This window comes from Schistocerca piceifrons, chromosome 2, assembly GCF_021461385.2.
Source record: "Schistocerca piceifrons isolate TAMUIC-IGC-003096 chromosome 2, iqSchPice1.1, whole genome shotgun sequence".
NCBI lineage: Eukaryota > Metazoa > Arthropoda > Insecta > Orthoptera > Acrididae > Schistocerca > Schistocerca piceifrons.
This window is the reverse complement of record NC_060139.1, coordinates 560,791,215-560,809,469: the sequence shown is the minus strand read 5'-3', so window position 1 is coordinate 560,809,469 and position 18,255 is coordinate 560,791,215.

Genomic DNA, 18,255 nt, shown 5'->3' with positions numbered 1-18,255 from the left:
TCATCATGATTAATTTACAAGAGCTTTTATAAAGCATGATTGATATATTAAGAAATATAACCATGGTATCACACAGAACCAACACATCATATTGTAAAAGAAAATACATAATAAAACAATACAATGGATACAAAAAAAAAATTATCTGCAAGGTTAACAGTTAAATACGTAATTAAAGATTATTCAGTTACTTAATAGGTTTCACGTAATGAAAGAAAAGAGGGCATACACAACACGTCCCTCTGTAAAATATAGTAAAATATGATATGAACATTATTTAATACTTGCATATTCATTCCATATGTAGAATAGCATACCAGAAAAACCAAGAAAAAACATGTGAACAGGTACAAATGAACACTGCTATGAGTTGTTTAGTAAATCAGGTCTACTTTTCACAAGTTTTCAAATTCTTTGAGAGTGTAAAAAGCTTGGTTTTCCAGCCATTTTTTAGTCTTACTTTTAAAAGTATTAAGAGAGACACCATGTGTCTCCACAGCTAATGTCTTGAAAAGTCTCATTCCAATGTATTCATAGCTATCTTTAGTTGTAGGTAGTACTATCTTTAAAATTTAAGAGTGTCATTATTATGAATGAACTGTCGTTATCTGTTATTCTTTGAAATAAGGCCTACCTGATATGTTACATTTGGTAGTTCCAGAAATACTCCTCATGGCTTTCTTCTGGCAAATAAAAATTTTTGGTCCCTGGAAAATTACCCCATAGAAGAATACCAGAACTTATATGGCACCGACAGAACGCATAATAGGAATTAATCAACAGGTTTTGAGAAACAGAAGTATGTAGTTTTTTCAGTAGAAAGATAACTCGTGAAAGCTTACGAGATATATAGTCTGTGTGACTCTCCCAGGTTAATTAGGCATGTATGTAATGCCAATAAGTTTTGCAGAAGTGAACTCAACATCAGCATCGGGTAAGCTGAAAGAAATATTTAGTCTTTTCATTGCTAATGGCTAACTCTTTGGCTTCAAACCACTTATTAGATAATCTAAGGAAGTCCTTATTTTACTCCTTCAGTTTATTTACGTCCTTCCCTGACTTGGTGAAAGTTGTATCATGTGTGTGAAGCAGAGGTTTGAATGGCATACTGCTTGGCATGTCATTTACAAATATTGTAAACAGCAGTGGCCCAAGTGCTGATCTTTGGAGCACACCTCTAGAGACATTCAGTAACTGTCACTTTTGACCATTGTAGCTTGCAGTTTGTTTTCTGTTACTGACATATGATTTAATGGAGGAGAGTTCCAGATCCTTAATGACATAAAACCATAAATTTTCCCAGGAACATTGTGTGATTTACTGATTCAAATGCCTTGCTCAAGTCCATGTGTGTCCTTTCAGCAGATAATTTGGATTCAAAAGAAGATTACACAATAGAAACGACAGTTTCAACAGCTTTAATTGCTGATAACTGGGACCTAAAACTGTGTTGAGAGTTAGTTAATATATTGTTTCTTGACAAATGCATGCAAATTCTCTTTTGCGTACAATATTGAATTATTTTTGAAAAAAGAAGGTATCAGCAAAATTTGACGATATTATTAGTGCAGAATTTATCACCCTTATGGAGTAATGGAATGACTACTGTCTTTTTTAGACATTTGGGCAAAATACCATTGACAAACATCCCGTTTATGAGCGTGTAAAAATGATATCAAGTTGATTATTTTTTAATCACAAAATTTGAAAGGCCATAAACATCTTCTGAACTAGTGCCACAAAATTTTGCTACTGATTTAATGACGTTAAATACTTCCACTTTTCTCCAATTACAGGTTGACAAGGTATCAGCAAAGTTGTGTAACAATTGGTTTATATAGGTAGATTGTGAATTAGATTTCGAATGCTTCTTATGAGGAGATGAAGAATTCTGGTTTGTAGCATTGATAAAAAAGAGGCGAAATTCATCTGGACTCACATTGACTTCATTTGTAACTTTTACACAATGACTATCTATACCTAATTCTACTTTTATCATACCTAATGTATCCTCCTTTGTCAACACTAGCATTTTTCACCTTATCGTGGCATATCAAAACAATTAAACTTAGCTTTCTTAAATGTGGTGTGAACCAACTATGTAGAGTTGTTTGGCCATGCTTGCTGGCTTTTTGCTTTATTTTTGTTTTGATTGGTAACCATTGGATAGGAGGAACCGAAAATTTCAGATAAAGTGTTAACAAACCTGTTGCAAGCATCCCCAACATTGTCAGAAGCATAAATATAGTCCAGTTAATAACGTTAGCTTATTTCTGAAGTTATTTATAATTTTATCATTTAACAACCTCACATACCGAGTTGGTCCAGAGTCCCCCTTTGGCTCATTAGTTGCAAGTTTTACTCATATATCTTTTATGATCAGTCAGATAGTCGACATTAAGTGGTGACAATTCAAAACCATCTTTATGCACATTTTTAATAAAATTGCCAAGACAAGAAAATTATATTGTGGGACTGTAATTTAGACAGAATATGTTATGAGATTAACAAGTTAGGCAAATCAGCATTTTTGGGGGTCGTTTTCCTTACCTCAAAATTTGAATCTCCTAAAATTACTGTCTTGTGTTTGGTATATTTTTATATAGAGAGAATATGTTTGTCTAAACACTCTACAAATTGCTTGGCATCACTACTGGATGACTGGCATATAGAAACAGTGTTGGTAGTACCATGATGATTGATTCAAGAATACCTTTAACATGCTAGTCCCTAACGTAAGTCAAGCACAGTATATCTTAACCCTAGATTATCACTTATATATATTGACGGAATGCCTGTAACGTTCATTGGGTTTGCAGTAACTTGTAATTAAATTAAAGCATGATGGAATATACAGTTTTAACTCTTCTTCTCTTAACCAGTGCCCATTAATATGTAATACTGTTCTTTTGCTCCCATTTTGTATAACACCAAATTCTCAAGTTTTTTATTTCAGAGACCTAACATTAGGTCCACAAATAAAATAGATTTTTCCTGGAGGAGGAAAGATGCATGGTGTCTTGAGCCCAATTCGATGCACAAAGAGTGGTTTGCCTTTCGCTGTTCCTCATGTTTGGTGCGGTGATAATTTTATGTGTCAGTAAAGGCTGGAGTTTCATGAGGCAGGCCATAAAAAAATCATCATGTCTCTTAAGTGTTTTTTGATCCTGTTGAGAATCAATGGCAGACATTTTTATTTCACTTCCTGCATAATCTGTCTGGAATGTTTGATTTGATACACTTGATAGCACTTTAGTGTATGATGGCTGATTTGATGCACTAGATAACACTTCATTGTGGGATGGAGATGATACAGTACATACCGAGCTTGCTGTCTTTCTATCTGCTGATGGAAGAGGCCTTTTCTTTGTTTGTCTCAAGGTGCTTGTTTGTTTTACATGGTACATAGTTTATATGAGTGGGCTGAGTGGACGCACTTGATAACAGTTTGGCCTAGAATGGAGGTGGTGATTTAGTACTCACTGTCATTTCCTTCCTCTTTTCTGCCAGTGACTGCAGTGGAACTGCTATGGTTGTTGTTGATACCATTTCTGCGTCTGTTGCTTGTTCTGCAGCTGTTACTGGTCTTGTTTGATCTGGTTTAGATGCTGCTAGTTTTGCTGGTCCCCCCAGTTGTTGTTGTATTTGATTGTTATGATGTAGCCATTTGTGGTTCTGCAGCTGCTATATTTGTTACCTCCAAGACACCTTGAGTTCTTGTATGATTGCTTTCATCAGTGTATTCATGGTTCATTACAATGGCTGGTACTGACTCATAGATACTGTGTTTTTCATAAATTGCTTTCCACAGCAATGACTTGCCTCTTCTATTCAAGTGCATGTCACGTTTTGTAAAGTTGCAGCTTTCCAGGATATCGATGCAAAGAAATCTTATATTTGGGTATACTTTGCATTCTGTTTGTTTGTGCTTAATTGATTCCTTCATTCAAACATGAAGCAGATATGAGCTCATACCTATATGTTATACCAATAGCCGTTATATTCGTCTAGGGCAACAGAACAAATCTGCAGTGGCAGAACATCAGCAAGATTGTGGAAAAGAAATAAAATTCAGCGATGCCTGTGTGTTGGCCAAGCAGCTGGTTATGACAAAACGCAAAATTAGAGAGGCCATCGAAATATTTAAAGACCCTAAGAACACGAATAGAGAGAATGGATTCGGGTTTGCCCCAGCTTGGCTACAGCAATTACATTAGATTAGATTTACTTTCGTTCGAATTGATCCGTAGTGAGGAGGTCCTCCAGGATGTAGAACATGTCAGAAAAACAACAATACATGACAAATATTTACAACTCAAACAAATAAGCTAATGTACAATTCCACAGGTCCCAAGTGGAATGATCGTCATTTTTAATGAACACTATATGAAAGAATCATTTTACGAACACTAATGCACTGAATTTAAAATAAAAAAAGTTTTTTAAAATTTATTTATAAGGTAATAAACGTGTAATACGACTACTATAATACTTATTTACAATGAACAAATTGCTGCACCAAAATGGCGCAGAAGTTAGATTTTACTTACACACACACACACTGCATGGGGGCTTAATTAAATATGATTGAAAATATTTTTTTTGTTTTTAATAGCTGTATGTCCGATTACGCTGTTTCGTAAACGGTTGGCCCTGACTAGTATTGTTACGCTATCTACCTGCCAAGAACAACAACAAGAATGAAATGAAATTTTTCGTTGACACAATTAATTAATTAAGTCCCCAGCAACTATAAAACCTACAAAACCAATAAGCACAAGAGTAACTGTTCTGTATGTGGGAGTGTGACTCAACGTACACATCTGGCACGGTTCTTCTCCAACAAGACAAGAATTTTTAAATACCAATTATACTGATGTGATAAAAGAAAATTAGAAAAACTATAATTACGCAAGAAAACCAGAATTCACTCTAATACAAGAACACAAGCCAGATGCTTTGTTGACTGAACCTGTAATGATGCATTATTTGAGACACACAAATAATAAAAGAACATAGTGGTTTTTACCTTCATATATATTGACGAAATGCACTCTGATCATTACAATAACATCTGCTATCTCTCCCATCAAATAACTGGATAAACATGGAACAAACACTCCTTACTACAACATCTCGACAAGCCTTGCCCACTAGCACATCTCAACACGAACTGTCTTCTACGAGCTCTCGACAAGCACTCACTACTACGAGCTCTGCCCACGCAGTGACTTCTACGAGTTCTCAACAAGCACTGTGGAGGCGGCTTAATAATACTCTTTGGCGCAATCTCTGGCGCAGTGGCTCAGTGTAGCCACCTTTCAACACACACATACACACTTATTTACAATGAACACATTACTGCACTGAAATTGTGCAGAAGTTATATTGCACTTATACATATACACACACAAATCAGTTGGTTCTACTGAGAAATTCATCAATGGATTAGAAGGAGTTGGCCACCAATAAATCCTCTAGGCTTCTCTTAAACTGAATTTCATTGGCTGTTAAGCTTTTTATGGCTGCACACATCAATCAGTTGGTTCTACTGACAAATTCGTCAATAGATTAGAAGCAGTTAGCCACCAATAAATCCATTAGGCTTCTCTTAAACTGAATTTCATTGGTTGTTAAGCGTTTTATGGCTGCGGGCAAGTTATCGAAAATGTGTGTTCCTGAATAATGCACACCTTTTTGTACAAGACTAAGTGACTTTAAATCCTGGTGAAGATTATTCTTATTTTTAGTATTGATTCCATGAATTGAGCTGTTGGTTTGAAAAGTGATATATTTTTAATGACAAATTTCATTAAAGAATAAATATATTGGGAAGCAGTAATTAGTATCCCTAGTTTCGTAAATAGGCTTCTGTAGGATATTCTTGGGTTCACACCACAAACAACTCTTACTGCAATTTTTTGTGTCCAGAAAACTTTAGCTTTGCTTGATGAATTACCCCCCAAAAAATCCCATATGACATTATGTAATGAAAGTAAGCATAGTATGCCAGCTTTTTCATATTTATATCTCCTATGTCTGACACAATTCGCATTGCAAACAGAGATTTTTTAAGACGCTACAACAGTTCTGTGGTGTGCTTTTCCCAGCTGAATTTATTATCAAGCTGTAATCTCACGAATTTAACACTGTCCACTCCTTCTATCTGCTTGTCATCATATGTTAGGCATATACTCTTTGGACACCCCTCACAAGTTCTGAACTGCATGAAGTGTGTTTTTTCGAAGTTTAGTGACAAGTAATTGGCTAGGAACCTGTAGTTAATGTCCACAAATATTTTAATAGCTGATCTTTCTAAGACTACTCTTGATTTGCTATTTATTGCAATGTTTGTATCATCGGCAAACAAAACGAACTTGGTATCTGGTAATGTTACTGATGAAAGGTCATTGATATACACAAGAAAAAGTAAGGGTCCTAAAATGGAACCTTGTGGGACCCCACATGTAATTAGTTCCCAGTTGGAAGATGCCTGATAGCCTGATACATGTCTCTTTCCTAATAACACCCTGTGTTTTCTGCCAGAGATATAAGATTTGAACCATTTTGCAACATTTCCTGTTACACTACGATATTCTAATTTATTTAAAAGGATATTGTGATTTACACAGTCAAATGCCTTTGACAGATCACAAAATATACCAGTTGTCTGCAGTTTTTTATCTAATGAATTAAGCAAGTGTAGATAGCCTTCGCAATATCAGAACGCTTTAGAAATACGAACTGTGACTTTGACAGTATGTTATTTGAGATAAGATGGTTATAAAGCCCGTTGTTCATTGTTGTTGTTGTTGTTGTGGTCTTCAGTCCTGAGGCTGGGTTGATGCAGCTCTCCATGCTACTTAATTCGACTACATTCCATTATCCTCGTTTTGCTTTGGTTGTTGTTCATCTTATACCCTCCTTTAAAAACACTGTCCATTCCGTTCAACTGCTCTTCCAAGTCCTTTGCTGTCTCTGACAGAATTACAATGTCATCGGCAAACCTCAAAGTTTTTATTTCTTCTCCATGGATTTTAATACCTACTCCGAACTTTTCTTTTGTTTCCTTTACTGCTTGCTTAATATACAGATTGAAAGGCAACAGGGAGAGGCTACAACCCTGTCTCACTCCCTTCCCAACCACTGCTTCCCTTTCATGTCCCTCGACTCTTATAACTGCCATCTACTTTCTGTACAAATTGTAAATAGCCTTTCGCTCCTTGTATTTTACCCCTGCCACTTTCAGAATTTGAAAGAGAGTATTCCAGTCAACATTGTAAAAAGCTTTCTCTAAGTCTACAAATGCTAGAAACGTAGGTTTGCCTTTCCTTAATCTTTATTCTAAGATGAGTCGTAGGCTCAGTACTGCTACACGTGTTCCGACATTTCTATGGAATCCAAACTGATCTTCCCTAAGGTCAGCTTCTACCAGTTTTTCCATTTGTCTGTAAAGAATTCGCGTTAGTATTTTGCAGCTGTGACTTATTAAACTGATAGTTCGGTAATTTTCACATCTGTCAACACCTGCTTTCTTTGGGATTGGAATTATTATATTCTTCTTGAAGTCTGAGGGTATTTCGCCTGTCTCATACATCTTGCTTACTATATGGTAGAGTTTTGTCAGGACTGGCTCTGCCAAGGCCGTCAGTAGTTCTAATGGAATGTTGTCTACTGCCGGGGCCTTGTTTCAACTTAGGTCTTTCAGTGCTCTGTCAAACTCTTCACGCAGTATCATATCTCCCATTTCATCTTCATCTACCTCGTCTTCCATTTCCATAATATAGTCCTCAAGAACATCGCCCCTGTATAGACCCTCTATATACTCCTTCCACCTTTCTGCTTTCCCTTCATTGCTTAGAACTGGGTTTCCATCTGAGCTCTTGATATTCATGCAAGTGGTTCTCTTTTCTCCAAAGGTCTCTTTAATTTTCATGTAGGCAGTATCTATCTTGCCCCTAGTAACATAAGCCTCTACATCCTTACATTTGTCCTCTAGCCATGCCTGTTTAGCCATTTTGCACTTCCTGTCGATCTCATTTTTGAGACATTTCTATTCCTTTTTGCCTGCTTCAGTTGCTACATTGTTGTATTTTCTCCTTTCATCAATTAAATTTAATATCTCTTCTGTTATCCAAGGATTTCTACTAGCCCTCGTCTTTTTACCTACTTGATCCTCTGCTGCCTTCACTATTTCATTCCTCAAAGCTACCCATTCTTCTTCTACTGTATTTCTGTCCCCCATTCCTGTAAATTCTCCCCTTATGCTCTCCCTGAAACTCTGTACAACCTCTTGTTTAGTCAGTTTATCCAGGTCCCATCTCCTTAAATTTGCAGTTTCTTCAGTTTTAATCTACAGTTCATAACCAATAGATTGTGGTCAGAGTCCACATCTGCCGCTGGAAATGTTTTACAATTTAAAATATGGTTCCTAAATCTCTGTCTTACCATTATATAATCTATCTCAAAACCTTTTAGTATCTCCAGGGTTCTTCCATGTATACAACCTTCTTTTATGATTCTTGAACGAAGTGTTAGCTACGATTAAGTTATGCTCTGTGCAAAATTCTACCAGGCGGCTTCCTCTTTCATTTCTTAGCCCCAATCCATATTCACCTACTACGTTTCCTTCTCTTCCTTTTCCTACTGTCGAATTCCAGTCACCCATGGCTTTATTGATATTTCATCATACCCACTAGATGTTTTTGATTTTAAAGATTTTATGATGGACATTATTTCTGCTGGGGTAGTGAGGGTCAAATTCATATTATGGAAGTTGCTTGAAATGTCTGGTCTGAGGTATTCCATAGCAGCATCTACAGATCCTGACAACTCCATCTTTTCAGTAACAGTTATGAAATGTTTGTTAAGAAGTTCTGCAACGCTATACACATCCATCACCAATGTATCATTTACTCTTAGTGCTATTTGTCCCTCTTCATGTCTGGTTCTAGTGGTCTCCTCCTTCACTATATCCCATATTGTCTTTATTTTGTTATCTGATATGACTATCTTTTCCTTGTAATATATTTCCTTTCATGTCTGTATTACAGTCAGAGCCCAACAGACTGCGCTGTCAACATGAAGAGCGAGCACTATCGGTGATTAAAGCCCGTATTACACGATGTGCCTAACCGTACAGGCCGGCCGGTGTGGCCGTGCGGTTAAAGGCGCTTCAGTCTGGAACCGCGTGACCGCTACGGTCGCAGGTTCGAATCCTGCTTCAGGCATGGATGTGTGTGATGTCCTTAGGTTAGTTAGGTTTAAGTAGTTCTAAGTTCTAGGGGACTGATGACCACAGAAGTTAAGTCCCATAGTGCTTAGAGCATTTGAACCTAACCGTACACCTATGCACCAACGCCCCTAACATGCATACCTGTAACTAACGACTGGTTCACTTCCGACCTATTAAACCATCCACGCGGGATATACCTAGCCCGAATGTGCAGCAGCAGACTGTATGCACGAAAATAAAATAGGTGTGTTATGTCCTGATGTTTTGTAAAGTAGTTCGTTCTACCACGTGCAACTCGAGAGCGACTGTACGATATACTGAAGCGTCATACGTTCAAATTATTTGTGAACTCAAGGTTCCTACTTATACAGAAATTGTTTTCTATCATTATGTATTAAGTAACAGTTTTTCTCTAATGTAGGTTATTACTGTTCTGAATTACAGACGCAACAGTTTTATATTACTACACTTTATTACACAGGTATATGTATATCGAAATTTACATTTATACAGCATATTTCACTTGGAGGATCCACTTGTTTTTGGACGTTGTTGAATTCGACCCTGGCTGACAAGAAGGGTGGAAGGCAGGGAAATATATTCACTGTTAATGAAAGAAATGAGGCCCAAAGATCCGCAAGAATTTCGGAACTTCGTTAGGATGAACATGGCCTGTTTCGAGAAGCTACTAGAGAGTAAGAATTATATGGTTATGTTTTGTGGTCATACCAGCCTAGATCACTAATAAAATACCGGTGAATGCCCTATTATGTTGCTGGCTGGTTGTAACATTACGCTTCCTGGCGAATGGGGAATCTTTTAAGAGTTTAGCTTTCAGCCACAGAATAGCACTGCCCACCATTTCAGAAGTCGTTGTGGATGTATGCACTGTAATTTGCAACACATTAAATGACCAATACTTAGGTGGCCTTGTGCTATTTTTCCAAGTTTGGACTATACTCAGAATTTTGCAGTCCTCATCTGTTCCACTGGGGCAAACTGCAAGGACTTTCTCCCTTTCACAGCCAGTTTCTCTTTTCTGGCATGTTGAAATCAAGCAAGAGGTGCAATTAAATCAAACCTGAACTTTCGTAAACTAAGGCATTACGATAGAAATCGAAAATCAACGTATAACGTTATATGCATATTCCTCAGAAAGAAACGATTTTCGACTACCTTATTATGACACAGTGGGTCATACATACCCTTTTCCTCGCTGTATGCCTGATTTAGGACGCTTAATTCCTCTCTGCTCCATTTCATTTCTAGAATACGAAGCTATCAATAGAAAAAATCCTTTCACAAACAGCTAGTACTGCAAAAAAAGTTTCTTTTCTGCGTTTGTGAAACTTGTTTATTGAAAAAATGCAGAAGATCCCCAATGCGAAAAATCCCCAACACGAACGTCTGAAATTTTTGTTGTACACCACAACAACAGCTCCCCAAGCGGAGGAGAAGCTACGCTGCTGAATAAGGCATTCAGTAAATGTAAACAGTATCGTTTATATTCATTTTTAACATGGTTTTTACGAAAGGCAGCGTATGTAGCGCAATCAATTGCAGTAATAACAGGAAGAATACACCACATTTGTCATTCTTCAGGTTTCCTAAGCACCCTGAGAGGTATGAAAAATCACATTAGAGCACTGTTTATTTACGTTTTTTTTTCTAAATTGTTTTGAATAACTGAATTTTTTTTCCTTTTTTAGGAGCAAGAAATGGTTAATAAATAGTAGAAGACAGGACCTGCTGCAAAAAGATGTCCTTTATTTGCATAATAACGTGAAGTTATGTGTGTTACATTTCGAGTCAAATCAGTTCATGAGTGCGGAAAAGAAGACATTGGTATGGAATGCAGTTCCTGCGTTATTTGACGTGCCGAATAAACCACAACTAGTGACAATGAAGAGAAAATTGCCATACAAACGTAAAAGTGTTCCTGCAAAAACAATAAAACTGTCTCCTGACACAGAAGAAACAGGTACCACAAGTGTTCCTACACGAAAGACATATACGAAATCACTAACAACGGAATCTGCAACACAGACATCATTTGAATATGAAATGCTTAGATTACGTGAAATTATTCGCGTGTTGGAAAATCGTGTGAAATGTAAAAACGTGCAAATCATTAGACTTCGTACAAAATTACTACCTGACAAGGAAAATGCCCACCGTAAGATTAAACTGCAACCACAACGTCACAGGATACAAGTACAAAAGAAGAAGCTCATTTTAAAAAGTATTGGTTCCAAGTACTTGAAAAAAGATGCTCTCGATTTATTGATAAGCCAAATCAGTATACCATTGAATGGAATACGTGGTGCGAGATGGAAAGATGAAACTAAATTATTTCTACTTAATTTGTTGTATTATAGTACCCAGGCATATAGTTTTTATCACACCACTTTAGCCTACCTTCAGCACATACCTTACAAAGGTATGTGGAAGACATACAATTAAATTGTGGGATAAATAATAGCATATTCCATCTTTTAAAGCAGAAAGTGCAGCAGTTACCAGAAACTGATATAATTGTTAATTTGTCTATGGATGTGGTGTCACTAATGGAAAATTTGATATATTACAGCTCTAGGGATCGTGTTATTGGATTTGAAGACATGGGTTTCATATGTACATCTGTGGTTGCCAATACTGCATTAGTTATAATGATTAACGGCATCTTCTCAAATTTTGAACAGCCACTAGTATATTATTTCTCCAAAGGACCAGTAGGAGTCACCCACTGAAGCTCATATTTTTTGAAGTTGTCAAAAAACTCACAGAGATTGTTTTGGTTGTAAAATCATGTGTGACTGACCAGTGCTCGAATTTTGTGGAGTGGAGGCACAGACTGGGTATCACACTAGTTAATCCATGCTTAGTACACGAAGGGAGTAAGATCTACCTTTTTATGACACCCCAGACTTGATAAAAAGCATACGTAATAATTTATTCAGGTATAACATTATCCTCCCAACAGATGAAGGATGGACTGGCACTGCTTCATGGAAGGACATTTGTCAGTTGATTGTGAAAGAAAGTACAAGTTGGCCCCCAAGCTCACTAAAAGAGCTGTCCAACTGCCAGAATTTTCAAAAATGAAGGTAAGCATTGCAGTTCGTGTGCTGAGTCATACAATAGATGGAGGCATTGAGATACTTGTTACTTGTGGCACCATATCGTCTTCTGCTACTGCAGATTTTTGCCAAGAAGTAAACGATATTTTTGACATATTTAATGCATATAGTGTTAAAGCGCCTGTATCCTTAAGGAACTGCATTACAAGTGCCTCAAGATATTTGGAAATATTAACGACACTGAAGCCATGGATACAGTCATGGAAATTTGTAAATGTTGATGGGAAAGATTTTTCATCTAGGATTAGCTGTGTTAAAGACTTCTGGGTAATATAAGCGCTTTGAACATGTTTGTTGATGATGTATTGGATGGAACCAACTTATATTTATTAACACACAAAATTAATCAATATCCACTGGAAAACGTTTTCTCAGTGATAAGGCATAAAGGTGGTTTTGTGCTGCATTCAATAATTGTGCTTTAAGCAAATTAATGAACACCTCCAATTGAGAGGGGATCAACTGGGGTCAGACAATAGTGGATATCAAAGCAGCGCCCAAATTACTTGTTTCACCACTGTTGGACATCAGTGACATGTCAGACTACCAAATGTGGAAGTCCAAACAGACCTTGGAGAGGCAAACAGCATGAGATACGTGTTTGGTTATGTATTAAAGAAACTGCTTACAATTCATGACTGTTATAAATGTAGGACAGTACTTGTAGATGGCAACCAAGACTTAGATGCAAATGACAAAGTTTATTGTCATTTTAAAAGTTATGAGGGCAATTTTAGAAGCCTATTTATTTTTACAGAAGTTGTCAAAGAATTTTTAACTCATTGTGAGACTAAGATGACTTCCACTTTTGATGGATATGCTCACATAAGTAATTGTGGTGCTTTCTTTGTGAACATGTTGATGGATATCCCCAATTTTCCACCTGGGTGCTGTGCTGAAACCAAGTTGCGGTTAATGAGACTGTTCGTGCAAGTGAGGCTCTTTTACATTATTAAATTCAGGAATCAAGACTTAGTCTGTAGGAGCAAGAGAAGAAATAAAAAGTAATGAAGCTGGCTCATTTGGGATTTGGATTGCTAAAGTCTTAGGACTGACTCATCCATTTAATGTTATTTTCGTTAAATGTATCAATGGGATGTAATAAAGTTTTAAAACAGTCATGTTTTTTTATTAAGATGACCCGATTCCACAAAGAATAAGACGGAAATTGTATTTTTGGAAGCAGGCTTCCTGCATAGCAGAATGTAATGAAAAATGATGTGTCACTTCATTTTTACACAAGGAAGAGCATCTATATACTTCATATGTGGGATATACAGTGTGTATTCTCTAACTTTCAGTGGAATATGTGCAATTGTATGCTACTTCTTAACTATTTCTTCAAGAATATGTTGCAGCTTATGTCACTTCATTGAATAGTTCGTGCTCTGTTTACTTATATTTCACGATCATTTATGTCTCTCACTGTTCTCCTAACACTTGTGACGCAAAAATATACTAACTATTTTGTAAATTACGTACAAAACGAATTAAAAACAAACATTATTTTCACTTCGCATCTGCCGTCAGAGGAAGGCGAGATTTCTGGCCGCTGGGGGTGCTAGTGTCACTTGAACTGTCAAATGGTAACAACTTTCACAGTATTGACTGTCGCGACTGTATATATTAGACTGTGGCTAGACGCCTAACAATAACCAAACAACAAGCAGAAAGCACCGTGGTACGCCCTTCTGCGCATGCGCGAATTATCGCTGCCTACTGCGCAACCACGGTTTGACGGCAGTTTAGAACTGTTCTCTATTCCTGCGTGCGGATAATGTGTCTGTTAGTTTTCGTAGTTTCACCCGTTTCACCGCTAGATGGCTGTCGCGATAGACCAGTACCGTTCGCGGCGGATCGTCGTGTAATACCGGCTTAACTGCCGCCATGCAGCTGACGTCCAGCATCTGGTAAACGGGAGCCAACTTCTAATTCGCCAGTGACCACCAATCATGGCACATAATACAAGAGCCAATAGACGATAGAGTTTACGCTCTCCCTCCACCACAGTAACCTATTAAAAATAATGTTCCCTCTCCTTCTTCCTTAAGTGACCAACGAAATGAAAAAGGCCGCTACAACTGTGGCTGAAACGTTGGTTTTCTCCAGCAGTAGCTTTATACACAATGACGTGGTACCCAGTGGTGGCCGCTGAGGCATTCCATTGGTGGTGCCAAAAAAGCTTAGTTTCGAAGCATCGAACGTATTACGGAAATTTGTCGATAATTTATATATTTCATAAGATATTACATCAAACAAAACGTATAGAGAAACAAAAATAAACACTTACTACAACAGCACAGTAAGAGAGTGATATACTCATGGAGAACATGATAGCGAGTGTTTGTATAAGAGAGAGAGAGCGAGAGGGAGAAAGAAAGAGGTCTCTTTAGCTATGTTTTTCGCATGTCTGCATGAGATATAAAACGTAACAGTAACTCCGAAAACCTCTCTCGCGCACACAAATGCACACGTGTGCAACATATCAACACCATAATTCTTCACTCTTGACTGGGTATGTTCGATCACTTTTACGTGGCAGTCGTAAGCAGGGGGCGTTTTGATGTATAGTTGTTTAAGATACCGATGGAGATCGGGCCTGAACTACCACATAACGACACCACCAACCTCAGCTAACAGTTGCACTCTAGCCGTTACCAAATGATTTTTGTACTCCACTTTCTTTTGAGTTTTGCTTGCCGATTGTTTTCTTTTATTATTTTGAAATGAGTGCAGAGAGTAATCTTGCTCCGCCACAGGGTTCGAATGCGACTCTCACAACATCAGATGGAATCAACGACCATATGTTCATTACTACATCGGTTCTGCCTACCCAGAAGCACAGTAGTCAGAACACGGACGTAGGCTGGCAGCCCTGTGAGAGGGAGGTGTGTCTTATCACCCACTCCGCTCTTTACCCTTCGTTAGCCAGAACTCCTCGTTTGTTTTACATTCGCGGCCGACTGCCAGAAAAGTGTCTACTACAACATGAGTGCCAGAACGAGAAATAATAGAGCATGTATTAATTATTCGGACTTGCAATCCGGATTTTGCAAAGTATATTTAATCAAATTACCAACATTTAAAACTGGAAGCATTGTACTCACCAAAAGCAGCAACTCCATGTCTTTGGAAAGACAGTTGCAAAATAATTAGTCGGAACGATATGGTAAATCGATTCGTCGCTTCTTCTTGTTGGCAAATAAATCTGTCATCTCAGATTTAAATGTTCAAGTTTACACACGAATGACTTTTTACAGGATAGTATCCCTAAGGCACTCAGTCATTCTGCTTTCATGGTGTTTCGTAGGAACGTTTTAATTCTCTTTAGCACTGAAAATCACCGCTCAGCTTCTAATGTCGAGATGGGCGTCGTGATTAGTAGTTTCAAAACTTTTAACAGTATCATCGAGTGTGCCACGAAGTTCATCCTCTAGGATCAGCGAAAGAAACGCAACTGTGTCAGCAACTGCTCTCGACTCAGGTCTAGCTTAGAAGACTTGAAGCTCACCCTTCAACTTCCTTTTTTTCCAGAAATGCATATGTGTCTTTTATGTCAACGTACTTGTATGGAAAATCTGTGATGTATTTGTCAAACTGATTGAGGTGTCCAGTGAACTGAAAACGTAATTTTATTTCAGAAAGGACGACATTGCACACTTCCAAAGCATCTCTTTTTTTATGCCCATCAAGAATTCGTGGCTTCTTGGTGGGCATCGCTTCGTCATTTTCGAAACTAATCTCGTTAAGGATGGAGGCAATGTCATCTCTGATGTTTTGCATTACCACTTCAAAGTTCTGGTTGTCTTGCGTTCCAGTGGTCGGTTCCGTTATCTTCTTCTGCAGTTTATTAAAAAGGACGTCTGCATGAGCCATTATCTTATAGAAAAATGATAGCCACAAAATGAATTCGTTATCTTGCAGTCTTTGTTTGTATGAACCAGTTTTTTCAATAGCCGAAGATAGTTTTATGCTCTCACTTGTTTCAGTGAATTCTGTAACAGTAATAAGATTTTTCCCAGTTTTCAAAAACATCGTTTACTACTCATGAATGGTAATTCCATCTCTTCACACACATTGGGCAAGCTTTTCTGAATAATGCTATGCAACACTTTTGATGTCTGTGGTGAGTTGGAAAAAAAAGAAGAATTACCTGAAAAATGTGCAAAAAGGATTAGGGCTTTCCAATAAACAGAGGCTGCTATAGACATAAGAATGAACTGAAGAGCATAACAGTGGATGTATTTTGCATTTGGATATTAGTCTTTCATTAATTTCGGAACTTCACTTGACTTGCCACTTATTCCATTTGCACCATCGTAATTCTGAGTTATTAGTTTTGCTCGATCACCACCAATTAATGGTTCATTTTCTTTCAGAATACTCTCAGCTATAGTATGAGCATTCTGAATTTCTGGATTAAAAAAGTTCCAAAATATTTCAGCAGGTTTTTCCTCAACAAGATAACGCAAAACAATAACCAATTGAAATTCTCAAGACACATCTGTGCTTTCTTCTGCGATTATATCGACATAATCGCCACTTTTTACTTCTTTACTAACTTCCAGTGTGCATTGCTATAGTTCGTTCTGAAGTCTCAAAAATGCCTCTGAATATTGATGCTTCAAATGGATGAACTTGAAGATCTTTATCCAGTTCCTCATTCAACTGAATTAGCTTGCGAAAAACCCCCTTATTTTGAGAGGCATCAGATTCATTGTGGCACCTGAGAGCCAGTTCCAAAATACCACAGAAATGAATACAGTTTACAATTAAATTCAATATATACCTATTCTCTTCTACATGTTTCTTGTGGCTGTCAATTTTTTGTCTATATTGCGAATCTAATTCCTGCTGAGTGTTGGTTTTGCCTAGAAATAAAAGACTAAGCACATTATTCATGTGTGGCTTTGACATTTCATGTACTTTCATTTTAGACCATACATGCCCAATATCAGTTATTCCGGTCTTACGCCAATGAACATCTCCCCCAAATAACACACAAGGGAAACAAAGAACAGCATTGCTTTCTTCGCAACCACAAACCCATTTCTTCTTTTGGTAAATTTCTGGATTGAACTTACGGTATCAATTTTTTGTTTGCTGCAACAGATTCAGATTCGGAAGTGGCCTACCTAGTGCTTTCTATCTGGGAGTCCTGTCACTAAATGGTGTTATTAATAACTCATTTACTTTGTTCATGTTTACTATTTTCACAGTCAACTGCATTTTTCCTTGCAAATAACACTCTGCAGACAGCTATGTATGGTCAATTACATGACCTCATAATAACTACAATGTGTTTGTACAGAACTTTATTACACAAACGTAAAGAGTATAAACAGAAATACTACACCTCTGTTTTGAAAACTAATGCTCAATGGGTGGTGAATAAGTGACGCTGTGTTTTGTAGCATTAGCCTTGCTGTTGTGAAATATACTAATCTACATTTACATCTACATGGATACTCTGCAAATCACATTTAAGTGCCTGGCAGAGGATTCATGGAACCACCTTCACAATTCTCTATTATTCCAATCTCGAATAGCGCACAGAAAGAATGAACACCTATATCTTTCCATACGAGCTCTGATTTCCCTTATTTTATCGTGGTGATCGTTCCGCCCCATGTGGGTAGGTGTCAACAAAATATTTTCGCATTCGGTGGAGAAAGTTGGTGATTGGAATTTCGTGAGAAGATTCCGTCGCAACGAAAAACGCCTTTCTTTTAATGATTTCCAGGCCAAATCCTATCATTTCAGTGACACTCTCTCCCATATTCCACGATAATATAAATCGTGCTGCCTTTCTTTGAAGTTTTTCGATGTACTCCGTCAGACCTACCTGGTAAGGATACCACACACCTCAGCAGTATTCTA